A 14,627-nucleotide genomic window follows, 5' to 3' on the forward strand; every position below is an offset into this window, starting at 1 on the left:
TGCATGAGAACAATTTGAAATTTGTCAAGCTTTGCCACAAGACCCAGATTGTAGTCAGTTTTTGTAAATAAGCACTGATAAGTATTTAAACAGATATGTCTAGACAATTTAACTTTTTATATCAAAGTTAAGAATACTTTACCTTCTAGTGAAGGAAGACAGAACTAGATAAATAGACAGTGAGATATGTGGTACAGCAGATAACAGTGTCCTAAGCAGAAATACAAAGCTGGAAGTCTTACCACGCGGCGTTAGTGGTAAAGAACCTGCCTGCCAGTGCAGGAGACATAAGAGACAAAGTTTCCATCCCTGGGTCCCGAAGGTCCCCTAGAGAAGGAAATGCCAACCCACTCCAGTGTTCTTGCCTGGAGAATTCCACGGACAGAGAAGTCTGGAAGGCTACGGTCCACAGGGCTGTGGAAAGTCGGACTCGACAGAAGTGACTGAGCATGCACACACGCAAGGGAATAGCGGGGTAAAGGATAGCCTCACTGGGGAGACAACCTGAGGAATGAGAGGATGCCAGCTGTGCCAGTTTCTGAGCGAAGAAGGGCCTTTCAGGGAGAGGAAACAGCCAGGATGGGAGATAAGAATCTGCTTGGCATGTACAAAGAACAACCCAGATCCCCTGTGGCTAAGGCAGCGTGAGTGAGGCCTGGACGGGGAGGCTGGGAAGTTAGGGAGGCAGGGTGGGACCAGTTGTTTTTGGATTTGTAGGTTGCTCTAAGGACTTTACATCAAGGCTGTACATTGTCACCCTGCTTATTTAACTTCTATGCAGAGTACACACGAGAAACTCTGGGCTGGAAGAAGCACAGCTGGAATCAAGATTACCAGGAGAAATATCAATAACCTCAGCTATGCAGATGACACCACCCTTATGGCAGAAAGTGAAGAAGAACTAAAAAAGCCTCTTGATGAAAGTGAAAGAGGAGAGTGAAAAAGTTGGCTTAAAGCTCAACATTCAGAAAACGAAGATCATGGCATCTGGTCCCATCACTTCATGGGAAATAGATGGGGAAACAGTGGAAACAGTGTCAGACTTTATTTTTGGGGGCTCCAAAATCACTGCAGATGCTGACTGCAGCCATGAAATTAAAAGACGCTTACTCCTTGGACACGACTGAGTGAGAACTGAACTGCACTGAACTCCTTGGAAGGAAAGTTATGACCAACCTAGATAGCATATTCAAAAGCAGAGACATTACTTTGCCAACAAAGGTCTGTCTAGTTAAGGCTATGGTTTTTCCAGTGGTCATGTATGGATGTGAGAGTTGGACTGTGAAGAAAGCTGAGCACCAAAGAATTGATGCTTTTGAACTCTGGTGTTGGAGAAGACTCTTGAGAGTCCCTTGGACTGCAAGGAGATCCCACCAGTCCATTCTAAAGGAGGTCAGCCCTGGGTGTTCATTGGAAGGCTGAAACTCCAATACTTTGGCCACCTGATGCGAAGAGCTGACTCATTTGAAAAGACTCTGATGCTGGGAGGGATTGGGGGCAGGAGGAAAAGAGGACGACAGAAGATGAGATGGCTGGACGGCATCACCAACTCGATGGACACTCAAGTTTGAGTGAACTCCGGGAGTTGGTGATGGACAGGGAGGCCTGGCGTGCTGCGATTCATGGGGTCGCAAAGAATCGGACACAACTGAGCGACTGAACTGAACTGAACTAAGGACTTTGCCTTTTATTTTGAGTGAGCCAGGAAACCCCTGGAGAACTGCGAGAACTGTGATAGGACTGATTTAAGGTTTTAAAAGCTCCCTCTGTTGAAGTCATGGTCAGAGACTTGATGAAAGAAAAGAGAGAAAGCCACATTTAGTTCACTTAGTTTCATCTGTTGAATTTAGTAAGGGAGTATTAGGGTTTGGAACTGTGCTAGCTATTGTGACACACTGTTTCATTTAATTTTCAACTGCTTTGTAAGGCAGATCTAATAATAATGACAGTTAACATTTATTGACCAGTTACAATGTACTATGCACTATTCTATGCACTTTAATCATTTAATCCACCCCCAAACCAAAGAGATACATGGCATTATTGTCCTCATTTTACAAATGAAAGCCACAAAGAGTTCACAAAAGGTTAGGATAATCATTTCCTTGTAAATCTGAGAGATTCAATTAATTGTCTGAGGTCCCCTGGCTCAGTCGGGGGAGCCTGGCTGCAAACCTTTACCTCTTAGGCACTTCACAACATTGCATACCTTACAATAAGCCTGACTTTGTGGATAAAGAAATTTGGGCTCAATGAGGTTAAAAAAGTTGCCAAATTCACATCTTCTTAAGTGATGGATGGATATGTAATTTGAATGAGGTCTATCTGACTCCTAAGCCCAGTCTTCTGGTGGTGGGTGGTACCAGCTGATAATCTCTCTCCAGAGCTCTCTCGGGCTTCCCTTGTGGCTCTGTTGCTAAAGAATCCGCCTGCAATGTGGGAGACCTGAGTTCAATCCCTGGCTACCCACTCCGATATTCTGGCCTGGAGAATTCCATGGACTGTATAGTCCATGGGGTCACAAAAAGTCAGACATGACTGAGCGACTTTCACTTCACTTCCCTTCACAGAGCTCTCTTAGCCGTGAGGGAGCTGGAGAGTGAGAGAAGGTCAATGTCTTCATCTTAGGATAGAAACGCCAGAACATTCTGCAGGTTGTGTGTTGCTTTCTTTCCTTCCACTCTGTCCTTCATATGAAGCTATTATACTCTCAGTAACACTTGATGTACTTGTCTCTTTCTGTTCCTTGAAAACAATGACCAGGTCTTACCCTTCTTTGTATCTCAAGCACCTAACAGGGTGCTAGGCAGTAGGTGTATAATCAATATTTGTGGAATGCTAAATGATCGCTTAAACTTTTTCCTGGACAGGAAGAACCAGATACATCAGGGCTTAACCTAACACACATGTGAGAGATATTAACTCTCCCAGTGTCATGTAGGGTGCCCCATCTTAGCCAATATGTTTCATCATGACTGACAAGGTGAGAAAGTATGTAGTCAAAATATACAAATTGTTGAAACAATGTTCAGAGAAAAAAATAAATAGCTCTATAAGTAAACAAATGTTGAGTTTTAACTTTCATAAGTATTTAAACAAAGGTATCAAAAAAGTTGGTCTTTTAGAAACAACTTTTTAATAATAGGGCCACATTGGCATAGTTAATGGCAAGCAGTAGGTAAATATAACAGGAACGGAAAGAATAAATCCAAATTTAATGGGATATACATGTATATCAGTAATACTATATGGAAATTCATCAGATTTAGCAGTTGTCCCCTTCTGTCCTCATCTCCTCTGGCAGAAAAAAATAAAAGAGCCCTAAAACATTTTAATTGTTAAAGGGAGGGAAATAAAGAGTATGGCTGACAGCGATTTAAAATGAGGGAAACTCAATGCATCATTTTGCTTTCGTGGTTTTGCATGAAAGGACATGTCATATTTTGCATTAAATCTCTAAGTGAACCACATCACTGTCAAGAATGTGGGGTGAGCTGGGTGTGCAGTAGAAGTCAAATTACAAAGGAAAATCTCCATTCTCTTCAGAGAATCTCTTGAGGTTTTAGATAATCTCTTTCTCAACTCTCACATCTTCTTCCACCCGAAGGTGGAGGCGTGGGGGAAAGTGGATTGTTTCCTTGGTAGAAGTCATCTTAGTCGCTCTTCTGTACTCAAGACTATCCCGTGGGAGGTTAGAGACTGAGGGCAAATCACAGCCTGTGCCTGTTCCCTCTCTGGTGTCTTGTTCCCTCTCCACAGGCCTTCCTGAACCCATGCGGATAAACAGGACACTTGGGTTTACGTTAAATCTCAAGAAGAATCTTGAGAGAGACACATTACAACAAAATAAATCATAGTATCAATTATATGCATTTTTAAGAAAACTGGTGATTTTTTTTAGCACTGCCTCCCTTTACTCCCACCCCTTCTCTTGGAGTATTAGCATTTTTGGCCTTTAGAAAGGTAGGGAAATGACAAAGCCCTGCTCAGGGCAGTGATTGTCATTAAGCATAGCCTGAGGAGGGCTTCCCTGGTGGCTCAGATGATAAAGAATCTGCCTGCAATGCAGGAGACATGGGTTTGATCCCTGGGTTGGGAAGATCCCCTCGAGAAGGGAGTGGGTATCCACTCCAGTATTCCTACCTGGAAAATTCCATGAACAGAGGAGCCTGGCGGGCTACAGTCTATGGGGTCACAAAGAGTTGCACACAGCTTAGCCACTGAACAGCAATAACAACCACAGCCTGAGGAGGATATAAAATGTTAGTGAAGAATCTGAGCTCTGGTTTGATGGAACCAGTTTTGGATTCTCTTCTTTACTGTGTGGCCTTGAACAAATCACTTAATATCTCTGAGCTCTAGTTTCCTTAGAAGTTAGTTCAGTATAATGTTGCCAACTCATGGGGGTTATTTGAGAGTATTAAATAAGAGTATTCTGTAAAGATTGAAGTGTGCTACATTACAAATGGTCAAGAAATGGTAGGTGTTGATATTGTTACTATGACATTTTATTTATTCAATACAAGTTATTAATTAATTATTAATTCAGAAATTATACTGACTGGACTCGGTTTAAATTTTGACTACAAAGCTCAAATGGCTCAAAATTCTGAGAATTCTATCTCATTTCCGTGGTTATTTCATTCTCCCTCTCTACAATTTTGCTATCAAATAACATTCTCCCTTCTCAAATCTCAAATATCTCCCCCTGCTACACACACATTCACACTCACACTCAACTGATACTCACACTCAGAACTAAGTTCATAAGACAATATGTATGTGCTTAGTCACTCAGTCTGCTGCTGCTGCTGCTGCTGCTAAGTCGCTTCCGTCGTGTCCGACTCTGTGCGCCCCATAGACGGCAGCCCACCAGGCTTCCCCATCCCTGGGATTCTCCAGGCAAGAACACTGGTAGGGGTTGCCATTTCCTTCTCCAATGCATGAAAGTGAAAAGTGAAAGTGAAGTCGCTCAGTCGTGTCCGACTCTTTGCGACCCCCTGGACTGCAGCCTACTAGACTCCTCCGTCCATGGGATTTTCCAGGCAAGAGTACTGGAGTGGGATGCCATTGCCTTCTCCAAAGTCACTCAGTCTAATAAAAACACTAAATGCAATTAAAGCTACCCTCCTTGTTGTTACCAAATCCACTCACCTGCCTATACACCTATTCATGAACTTTGAGCATGCTTAGTCATTAGGTCATGTCTGAGTCTTTGTGACCCCATGGACAATAGCCAGCCAGGCTCCACTGTCCATGGGATTTCCCAGGCAAGAATACTGGAGGGGGTTGCCACTTCCTCTTCCAGGGGATCTTCCTGACCCAGGGATTAAACTCACATCTCCTGTGCCTCCTGTGTTGGCAGGCAATTCTTTACCACTGAGACATCTGAGAAGCCATTCATGAACTTTACCTTCCTCCCATTTTTAGTGGAAGAAATGTTCCTGCTTCTCGGGTGACCTTTCCTGAGTTTGGAGCCCATCCTCTCTGGCCTTCTGAGGACCTCATTCTTGTCTCCTGCATTGGCTATACTTCCTCTAAGAGGATTTCCAGTGCTGAAGTGTCTGAGGCCTCTTTCCTTCTCTACATTATCTACCTGAATGAGTTCATCTAGTCTCATGCTTTATATATCATCTATGCTCTAATGACTAACCTGCAGTGTTCCTCATCTCAGTAAACATTACCAACACCCACCTCGTTTCTCAGGCCCCAAACCTAAGAGCCTACATCTGATCTGTCTACAAGTTCTGTACAGTTTACCAGCTACCTCCAAATATATCTTAGTCTAAGACCTTCTTACAACCTCCATTGCTACCACTGGGGTCAAACCACCATCATTTCTCTCTAAATCAGAGTTTTTCAGTCTCAGCACTACTAACATTTTGACCAAATAATTCTTTGTCTTGGGGGCTGTCCTGTGCATTGGAGGCTGTTTAGCAGCATCCTTGGCCTCTACCTACTATACTGCTTTAGCACTCCAGCCCCGCAGCTGTGAAAACCAAAAATCCCTCCATCATTGCCAAATGCCCTTTGAGAACTTGGCGGTACAAGATCACTCCCAACTGAGACCATTGTTCTTTTGACAGCACTCTCTTCACTAGATTCCCAGCTCCACCATTGTCCTTCTAAAATCTACACTGCACACAGCAGCCAGAGGAATATTATTAAGGTCACAAATCATATCATATCCAGCCCTGGTTCAACACAGTTCAGTGGCTTCCTCTGTACTTAGAAATCAGCTCGAGCTTCTGACATCATCTTCTGCTCTCACCATCAGTCACTGATCTAAAGTAACTTTGGACTTCTTACTGTCCCTCAAACTTGCCAAGTTAATTCCCATCTCAGGGTCTTTGACTGTGATGTTTCCTGCTTGAAACTCTCTTCTTATAGATCATGCATGGTTACATCTCATCATTCAAGCCATGTCTCAAATGTCTTCTCCAGCTTTCCCTGAACCCCCGATGAAAGAAGTCCCCTAACACTGCCTTTTAGGGCTTCCCTGGTGGCTCAGAGGTAAAGAATCTACCCACAGTGAAAGAGATGCAAGTTTGATCCTCGAGTCAGGAAGATCCCCTGGAGAAGGAAATGGCAACCCACTCCAGTATTCTTGCCTGGGAAATTTCATGGACAGAGGAGCCTGGTGAGTTACAGTCCAGTCAGTCAGTCAGTTCAGTCTCTCAGTTGTTTTCAACTCTTTGCAACCCCATGGACTGCACCATGCCAGGCTTCTCTGTCCATCACCAACTCCCAGAGCTTGCTCAAACTCATGTCCATCGAGTTGGTGATGCCAGCCAACCATCTCATCCTCTGTCATCCCCTTCTCCTCCTGCCTTCCATCTTTCCCAGCATCAGGGTCTTTGCCAGTGAGTCAGTTCTTCACATCAGGTGGCCAAAGTATTGGAGTTTCAGCTTCAGCATCAGTCTTCTAATGAATATTCAGGACTTGTTTCCTTTAGGATTGACTGGTTTGATCTCCTTGCAGTCCAAACGACTCTCAAGAGTTTTCTCCAACACTACAGTTCAAAAGCATCAATTATTCAGTGCTCAGCTTTCTTATGGTCTAACTCTCACAATCCATACATGACTACTGGAAAAACCATAGCTTTGACTATGTAGACCTTTGACAGCAGAGGTGGCTACAGTCCATGGGAGTTGTAAAAAGTTGGAGATGACTTAGCAACTAAACAACAACAAAAGCTGTTTTCCACCAAATTACTCCATTTTATTTTCTTTTTCAGTACCAGAATTATACTGTTCATTTATTTTCACCTATTTATTGACTGCTAGCTAAATGTCAGTTCCATGAGAGGAAGAACTTTCTTTGGTCTTGCTCACCGCTGTGTCCTTAATTTCTTGAAAAGTATCTGACTAAAATAAGCTTTTGGAAAATATTAACTATCAAATTGTTAACTAATTGACTGATTAAATACACATATGATGCAGGTACTGGGTTTTGGGCTTTGGTTAGAAAAATGAAAAATGAGTCACAGTTCTTGCCTTCAAGGAGCTTGGTGCAATGGGGGTGTCAGAGAAATAAAATAATTGCAATACAGAATAGTATAACAGGAAGAAGTTCAAGGATTATAACAGAATTAATGTCAGAAGCATTTAACTCAGACCTGATGCAGCCAGAGAAGACTTCCCAGAGTGGGTGGCATGAAAGAATGAGTTGAAAAGGATGAGTCAAAATGAGCTATGTGAGTGGGTGTTGTGGACTGAATAGTGTCCTCCCAGGGTTTTATTTGGTAATGCCATACCCCTTGGAGCTCTGCATGTGATTGTATTTAGAGTTAGGACTTTTAATGGGATAATTAAGTCAAAATGAGGCCATTAGGTAGAGCCATTAATCCAATCTTACAGATGTCCTTCTAAGAAAGAAGAGAAAACATGGACACCCAAAAAGACACCAGGGATGCATGAGCACAGAGGGAAGATTATGTGAGAACACAATGAGAAGACGGCTATCTGCAAGTCAAGGAGAGAGATTTCAAAAGAAACAGCCCTGCCCACACCGTGATCGTGACAACTTCAGCCTCTGAAACTGTGATAAAATGTATTCCCATTGTTCAAGTTACCCAGTCCATAGTACTCTATTATGACTACCTTAGCAAACTGATCCTGTGGGGCTGTGGGGCTCAGGAAGAAAAGCCCCTGGGAAGAAAAGCATGTGGGTGTGGAATGGAAGCTAGGTGGCTGCAAGAGAAGAGGCTAGAGACATAAGCAGGGTGAGTTCTTGGAGCCTAGCTGAGGAATTGAGCGGCATGGGGGAGGGTCTTGGGAACACTGAAAAGCCTAGGCAGCCAAATAAGATTTGCCTCTAAGAGAGAGAACTTAGGTGGTGCCATAATAAATAAAATTTACTAGAGCAATCCTGGAGACCCTAAGAACAACAGCCAGGCATATGGCCCTGGAACCCAACAGACCAATGTGCCGATCCTGGCTCTGCCATTTAAAAGCCTTGTAAACTTGGGAAATTCCTTCTCTTCCTTTTTTTAATTTCCTCATGTGTAATTTAAGGCATAATCATTTTCATCCGGTGGGGTGATATGAGGATTAAATAAACAGTTTATACAAAACACTTGGCAGAATACCAAGTGTAAACATGAATTGTTACTGGTTGCTAAAATATCTAAGGCAATCATAGTAAAATGGAAAAAAAGGGACAAACTCGAGCAGTCTTCAAGACAGTTACTCTGGAAAATTTGGCAGTTATTTTTATATTTGGGAGCTTTAATTTGGGGAGATTTGGATTGCAGTGTCGTTCACCCAAATGGGGAACATAAGAGAAGAAGCAGAGGGGAAGAGAATAAATTTAATTGGGGGATACACTGAGTCTGAGGGATCGCTGGTATATTTAAGAAGAGTTGTGGATAGCTGAACATAGGGACTTAGGATCAGGAAAGAGCCTTCAGCTAAAGATGTAGATTAGATTGACAAGACAATCCAGAGAAAGAACGCAGAATGAGAGCAGGTATATAGGGTAGTTAGCACTCCAGGGACCCATCCAGAGACATGAGATGAAGTAGGATAGGAGGCTGAAAAGGAACCACAAAGACATGAGAAAAAGAAAGAGGCCAAAGGGGAAAAGAAGCTTTAAAAAGAGCGTAGTCAACAGTACAAAAGCCAAAGAGAAATTAAATGAAGTAAGGACCGAGATACACTCTGGTCAGCGTCCTGCCTGGACACCAGACATGACTTGGGAAAGGATGGTTTTGTGGAAGCACGGGGTACAAACCTCACTGTAGTGGAGCGGAGAACAAATGAGAGCTAGGAAGCAAATACCATGAGCCTTCTGAAGGAAAATAGAGACGACTACTTGCAGAAGGAAACTCCTTTTGCTTCCTCTTCCCTCATAATTCCCTATTTTCCATCACCCTAACTTCCCTTTCATCCAGAGATTCTTATTTAATATAATTTTATTTATTTATTTTATCTATGCTGGGAAGGGCATAGGCTCAATAGTTGTGGCACACAGGCTTAATTTCTCCGCAGCATGTGGGATCTTCCCAGGTCAGGGATTGAACCCATGTCTCCTGCATTGGCAGGTGGATTCTTTATCACTCAACCACCAGGGAAGCTTAACCTTCCAGAGGTTCTTAACCTTGGGTCCATAGACCCCTTCAGGTGGTTTATGAATAGAATTTAAAGGGCCTATATATTTTAAAAGCAAAAAAAAATTATGACTTTAATTCTACTAGCCTGAAATTTAGCATTTTCATCAACTATGAATGTAGGCAAAAACCACAAAAGATTAGCAGTGCCTGTGACTGTCAAAAATATATTTTCATATCATATTACAGTTGTCACAGATTTCTTAAAATATCATTTATACTCACTACTTTTAAGAAATTATGGTAGTCATCAAACCTACTGCTAAATCTTATTAATAAATTGTTTAAGCCTATTTTGAAAACTGTATTTATATGTAATTAGTTTCCTTTGTAATCTTACATGTTTTGTTTTATGTTCTTTAAAAACATTTTTCCAAGAAGGGATCTGTAGTCTTCCCCAGGTGTCAAAGAATTTTTGGTACTAAAAAGTTAAGACTGCTCTTTGCCGCATCTACTGTGAGAATGAAGCCTTTTCTCAGCAATCAGACTGTCGACATTCCAGAAAAATGTCGATGTTACTCTGAAGGGACGGACAGTTATTGTGAAGGACCCCAGAGGCACCCTGTAGAGGGACTTCAATCACATCAATGTAGAGCTGAGTCTCTTTGGAAAGAAAAAAAAGAGGCTCTGGGTTGACAAATGGTTCGGAAACAGAAAGGAACTGGCAACTGTTCACACGATCTGTAGTCATGTACAGAGCATGATCAAGGGTGTTACACTGGGTTTCCATTACAAGATGAGGTCTGTGTATGCCCACTTCCCCATCAACTTTGTTATTCAGGAGAATGGTTTTCTTGTTGAGATGCTATTTTGGGGATGAAAAATACATCTCTAGGATTCGAATGAGGCCAGGGGTTGCTTGTTCAGTATCTCAAGTCCAGGAAGATGAGTTGATTCTTGAAAGAAATGTCATTGAACTTGTGTCAAATTCAGGTGCTTTGATTCAGCAAGCCACCACAGTTAAAAACAACGATTTCAGAAAATTTTTGGATGGCATCTATGTTTCTTAAAAAGGAACAATTCAGCAGGCTGACTAATAAGATCTGAGTGGTCCGGCTGCAGAAACAGCAAGATGCCAGATGGTTCTATGGACTCCACTGTGGTATTTTAAAGAGGCAATAAAACATCTTTGATTTTTTTTAAAAAGTTAAGCCTTCCTGCTAGTCCATCACAGAAGCCATCTACTGCTCCATTATCCTGTTTTTGGATTCTGTATGCTGCTGCCCTTTTTTCAGCAAGCCACAATTGTCCTAAATGTTCCTCCAGGGAAAATAGCCATTTGCCTCTATGCACTTTCCTATTGACTCAACTAACTATTGGTCCTTTAACTTTTCACCTGGTTATTGAAAAACCACTGTGTTGGAAATGGCAAAATTGATTCAAGGGTTTAATCACTTGCTTGCTTACCACCAACAAACATTTTTGAGTACAAGGTACTATGTTACATACTTAGAGATGCAGCGCTCGACACTCCTAGTTTGGGGAGTGGTCAAAAGAGAAGAAAGATAGATCTTTTACATAAACAGTTATAAGACAACATGGCGATTGCTTTATGGTATATGAGATCCCAGAGGAAGGCTTCATGCAAGAAATGACATTGACAATAAAGAGAATGCTATTAAAAGACTGAGTTTGCCAAAACTATGCAAATAATGTTTGTGAAGCTGTTGCTCCATTTTCCAAAAATCTTTGAAACATTAAACATAATGAAATAAGAGTGATTTCTTTTCGATTTTAATATGTACATTTAATTATCATACTTGATTAGAGCTGATAAAAAAAGGAGGAAAAGATTGAATATTTCAAACCTCCTCCTCTTTTTAAGGATATGTGTATATATATATAGAGAGAGAGAGAGAGAGGAAAAAATGTTCATAACCATTACAAATGAAACCAGCAGGAAAATATTAAGAAAGCATTTTGATATGAAGAGTTGTCAGTTTTTCATAAATGAGTGCATGACACCTGCTGGCCAAATTATATAATTTCCCTCTCCAAAGGAATGGAGAGTAATAAAGTTAATTAACACTGCTTCCCTGCTTAGGGTTCGTATATTAGATTTTCTCTAATCATCCTTAATCAGCAAGTAAGATTTTTTTGGAATGGTGAATCGAGTCCTTTTTTTGTTTTGTTTTGTTTTTGTCTTGAGCTCAAGAAGGTTTAAAATTTTTATTTAATTCAGTGTCTTTCACTGTAAGTTAAATGAAATTTGGAGAAAAGTAATCCTACTCAGGGCTTTCCAGGTGGCTCAGAGGTAAAGAATCCTCCTTCCAAGCAGGAGATGTAAGTGTGATCCCGGGGTCAGGAAGATCCCCTGGAGGAGCAAACGGCAACCCACTCCAGTATTCTTGCCTCGGAAATCTCATGGACAGAGGAGCCTGGCAGACTACAGTCCATGGGGTCACAAAGAGTCAGACAGGACTTAGCGACTAAGCAGCAGCGGTCCGCACTTGAGATCACACACAGGTGGCTTGGCCAGCTAACACTAGCACCGGGTTTCTGTTCTACATTCCCAGACTAGACAAACTATTCCAAGGCGAGGTTCAGGTTGTTAACTTCTCTGTCTCTTGTTATTTGACTCAACTCCTCATAAAGTTTACTATTTATGAAATTATTAAGACACATACAATTATTATTGTATGTGCCCAATGTCTTTTAACTTTTTAAAAAGTCTGGTTTATTGAGGTAAAATTTACATAAAATTCACCAATTTTAAGTTTGTAGTTTTGTGAGTTTTGATAAGTGTACATAGTACCATTTACACCGTCACCATCAAGATCTAGAATATTTTTATCATCCCCTAAATTGTCCTCATGTTCTTTTATAGTCAACCTCTTCGCTACTCCCAGGCTCCGGCACCCAGTGATCGGTATTCTATCTCTACAGTTTTGCCTCTTCCAGAAGGTCTGTGTGTTTTCATATACACGAAATCCTATAGTGAGTAGCTTTGTGTCAGTCTTCCTTCACTTGGCTTAGTGATTTGATATTCTACCATGTTGTTGCATGTATCAGTCTTTGGTTCCTCTTTATTGCTAAGTAGCATTCTGTCTTTGGAGAAGGCAATGGGGCAATGGCAGCCCACTCCAGCACTCTTGCCTGGAGAATCCCATGGACGGAGGAGCCTGGTAGGCTACAGCCCCTGGGGTTGCTAAGAGTCGGATACCACTGACGTGACTTAGCAGCAGCAGCAGCAGCAGCAGCATTCTGTCTCATGGGTAAACCACAGTATATTTATCCTTTAACTACCTGATGGAAATGAGTTGTTTCCTGCTTTTAATGATTATGACTAAATTGTGATAAACAGTTTTATGCATGTCTTTGTGTAAATACATATTTTCATATTTATTGGGTAAATACTCAGGCATGGAATTGCTAGGTTACATGGTAACTGCACATTTACTTTATTAAAAAAAAAAAAAACAACTGACTTTTGCTTTATAAAAGTGGTTTTACATGTATTTCTTTACTTTATCCTTATTTTAGCTTTATTCTACTTGTGTCCCAAACGACACAACTTTGTTGTAGAAATCTTTTGTACAAAATATAGCTTGAGTTCCATGTGTGACAAATATGCAACAAGAAGCCTCTTTTTACACAGTGTCACGAAATAGCATTTTTAGAAGAGTGGAGAATTGCATAAAGGAAAGAATATAGACTTTGAATCATCTGAGGTCTGTCACCTTGACTTTCTGCATAACTTTTCTTTTTTTTTTTTTTTTTTATTCTTCCAATTTTATTTTATTTTTTAAACTTTACATAATTGTATTAGTTTTGCTAAATATAAAAATGAATCCGCCACAGGTATACATGTGTTCCCCATCCCGAACCCTCCTCCCTCCTCCCTCCCCATACCATCCCTCTGGGCCGTCCCAGTGCACCAGCCCCAAGCATCCAGCATCATGCATCGAACCTGGACTGGCAACTCGTTTCCTACATGATATTTTACATGTTTCATTGCCATTCTCCCAAATCTTCCCACCCTCTCCCTCTCCCACAGAGTCCATAAGACTGTTCTATACATCAGTGTCTCTTTTGCTGTCTCATACACCAGGTTATTGTTACCATCTTTCTAAATTCCATATATATGCGTTAGAATACTGTATTTATGTTTTTCCTTCTGGCTTACTTCACTCTGTATAATAGGCTCCAGTTTCATCCACCTCATTAGAACTGATTCAAATGTATTCTTTTTAATGGCTGAGTAATACTCCATTGTGTATATGTACCACAGCTTTCTTATCCATTCATCTGCTGATGGACATCTAGGTTGCTTCCATGTCCTGGCTATTATAAACAGTGCTGCGATGAACATTGGGGTACACGTGTCTCTTTCCCTTCTGGTTTCCTCTGTGTGTATGCCCAGCAGTGGGGTTGCTGGATCATAAGGCAGTTCTATTTCCAGTTTTTTAAGGAATCTCCACACTGTTCTCCATAGTGGCTGTACTAGTTTGCATTCCCACCAACAGTGTAAGAGGGTTCCCTTTTCTCCACACCCTCTCCAGCATTTATTATTTGTAGACTTTTGGATCGCAGCCATTCTGACTGGTGTGAAATGGTACCTCATAGTGGTTTTGATTTGCATTTCTCTGATAATGAGTGATGTTGAGCATCTTTTCATGTGTTTGTTAGCCATCTGTATGTCTTCTTTGGAGAAATGTCTATTTAGTTCTTTGGCCCATTTTTTGATTGGGTCGTTTATTTTTCTGGAGTTGAGCTGTAGGAGTTGCTTGTATATTTTTGAGATTAGTTGTTTGTCGGTTGCTTGATTTGCTATTATTTTCTCCCATTCTGAAGGCTGTCTTTTCACCTTGCTAATAGTTTCCTTTGATGTGCAGAAGCTTTTAAGGTTAATTAGGTCCCATTTGTTTATTTTTGCTTTTATTTCCAATATTCTGGGAGGTGGGTCATAGAGGATCCTGCTGTGATGTATGTCGGAGAGTGTTTTGCCTATGTTCTCCTCTAGGAGTTTTATAGTTTCTGGTCTTACGTTTAGATCTTTAATCCATTTTGAGTTTA

The 14,627-nt window shown here is 41.2% G+C and overlaps 1 long non-coding RNA gene and 1 pseudogene across 1 annotated transcript in view; one reads left to right on the forward strand and one right to left on the reverse strand.

Moving 5' to 3' along the window:
- LOC147375902 (uncharacterized) overlaps positions 1-14,627 on the reverse strand; it is a 47,990-nt gene that overhangs the window by 26,114 nt on the left and 7,249 nt on the right. The gene's annotated exons all lie outside the window — the stretch shown is intronic.
- Positions 9,948-10,773, forward strand: LOC147375903 (large ribosomal subunit protein uL6 pseudogene; annotated as a pseudogene).

This window comes from Bos grunniens, chromosome 3 (assembly GCF_055505025.1).
Source record: "Bos grunniens cultivar Pamir isolate PY7600 chromosome 3, Bosgru_T2T1.0, whole genome shotgun sequence".
Taxonomy (NCBI): domain Eukaryota; kingdom Metazoa; phylum Chordata; class Mammalia; order Artiodactyla; family Bovidae; genus Bos; species Bos grunniens.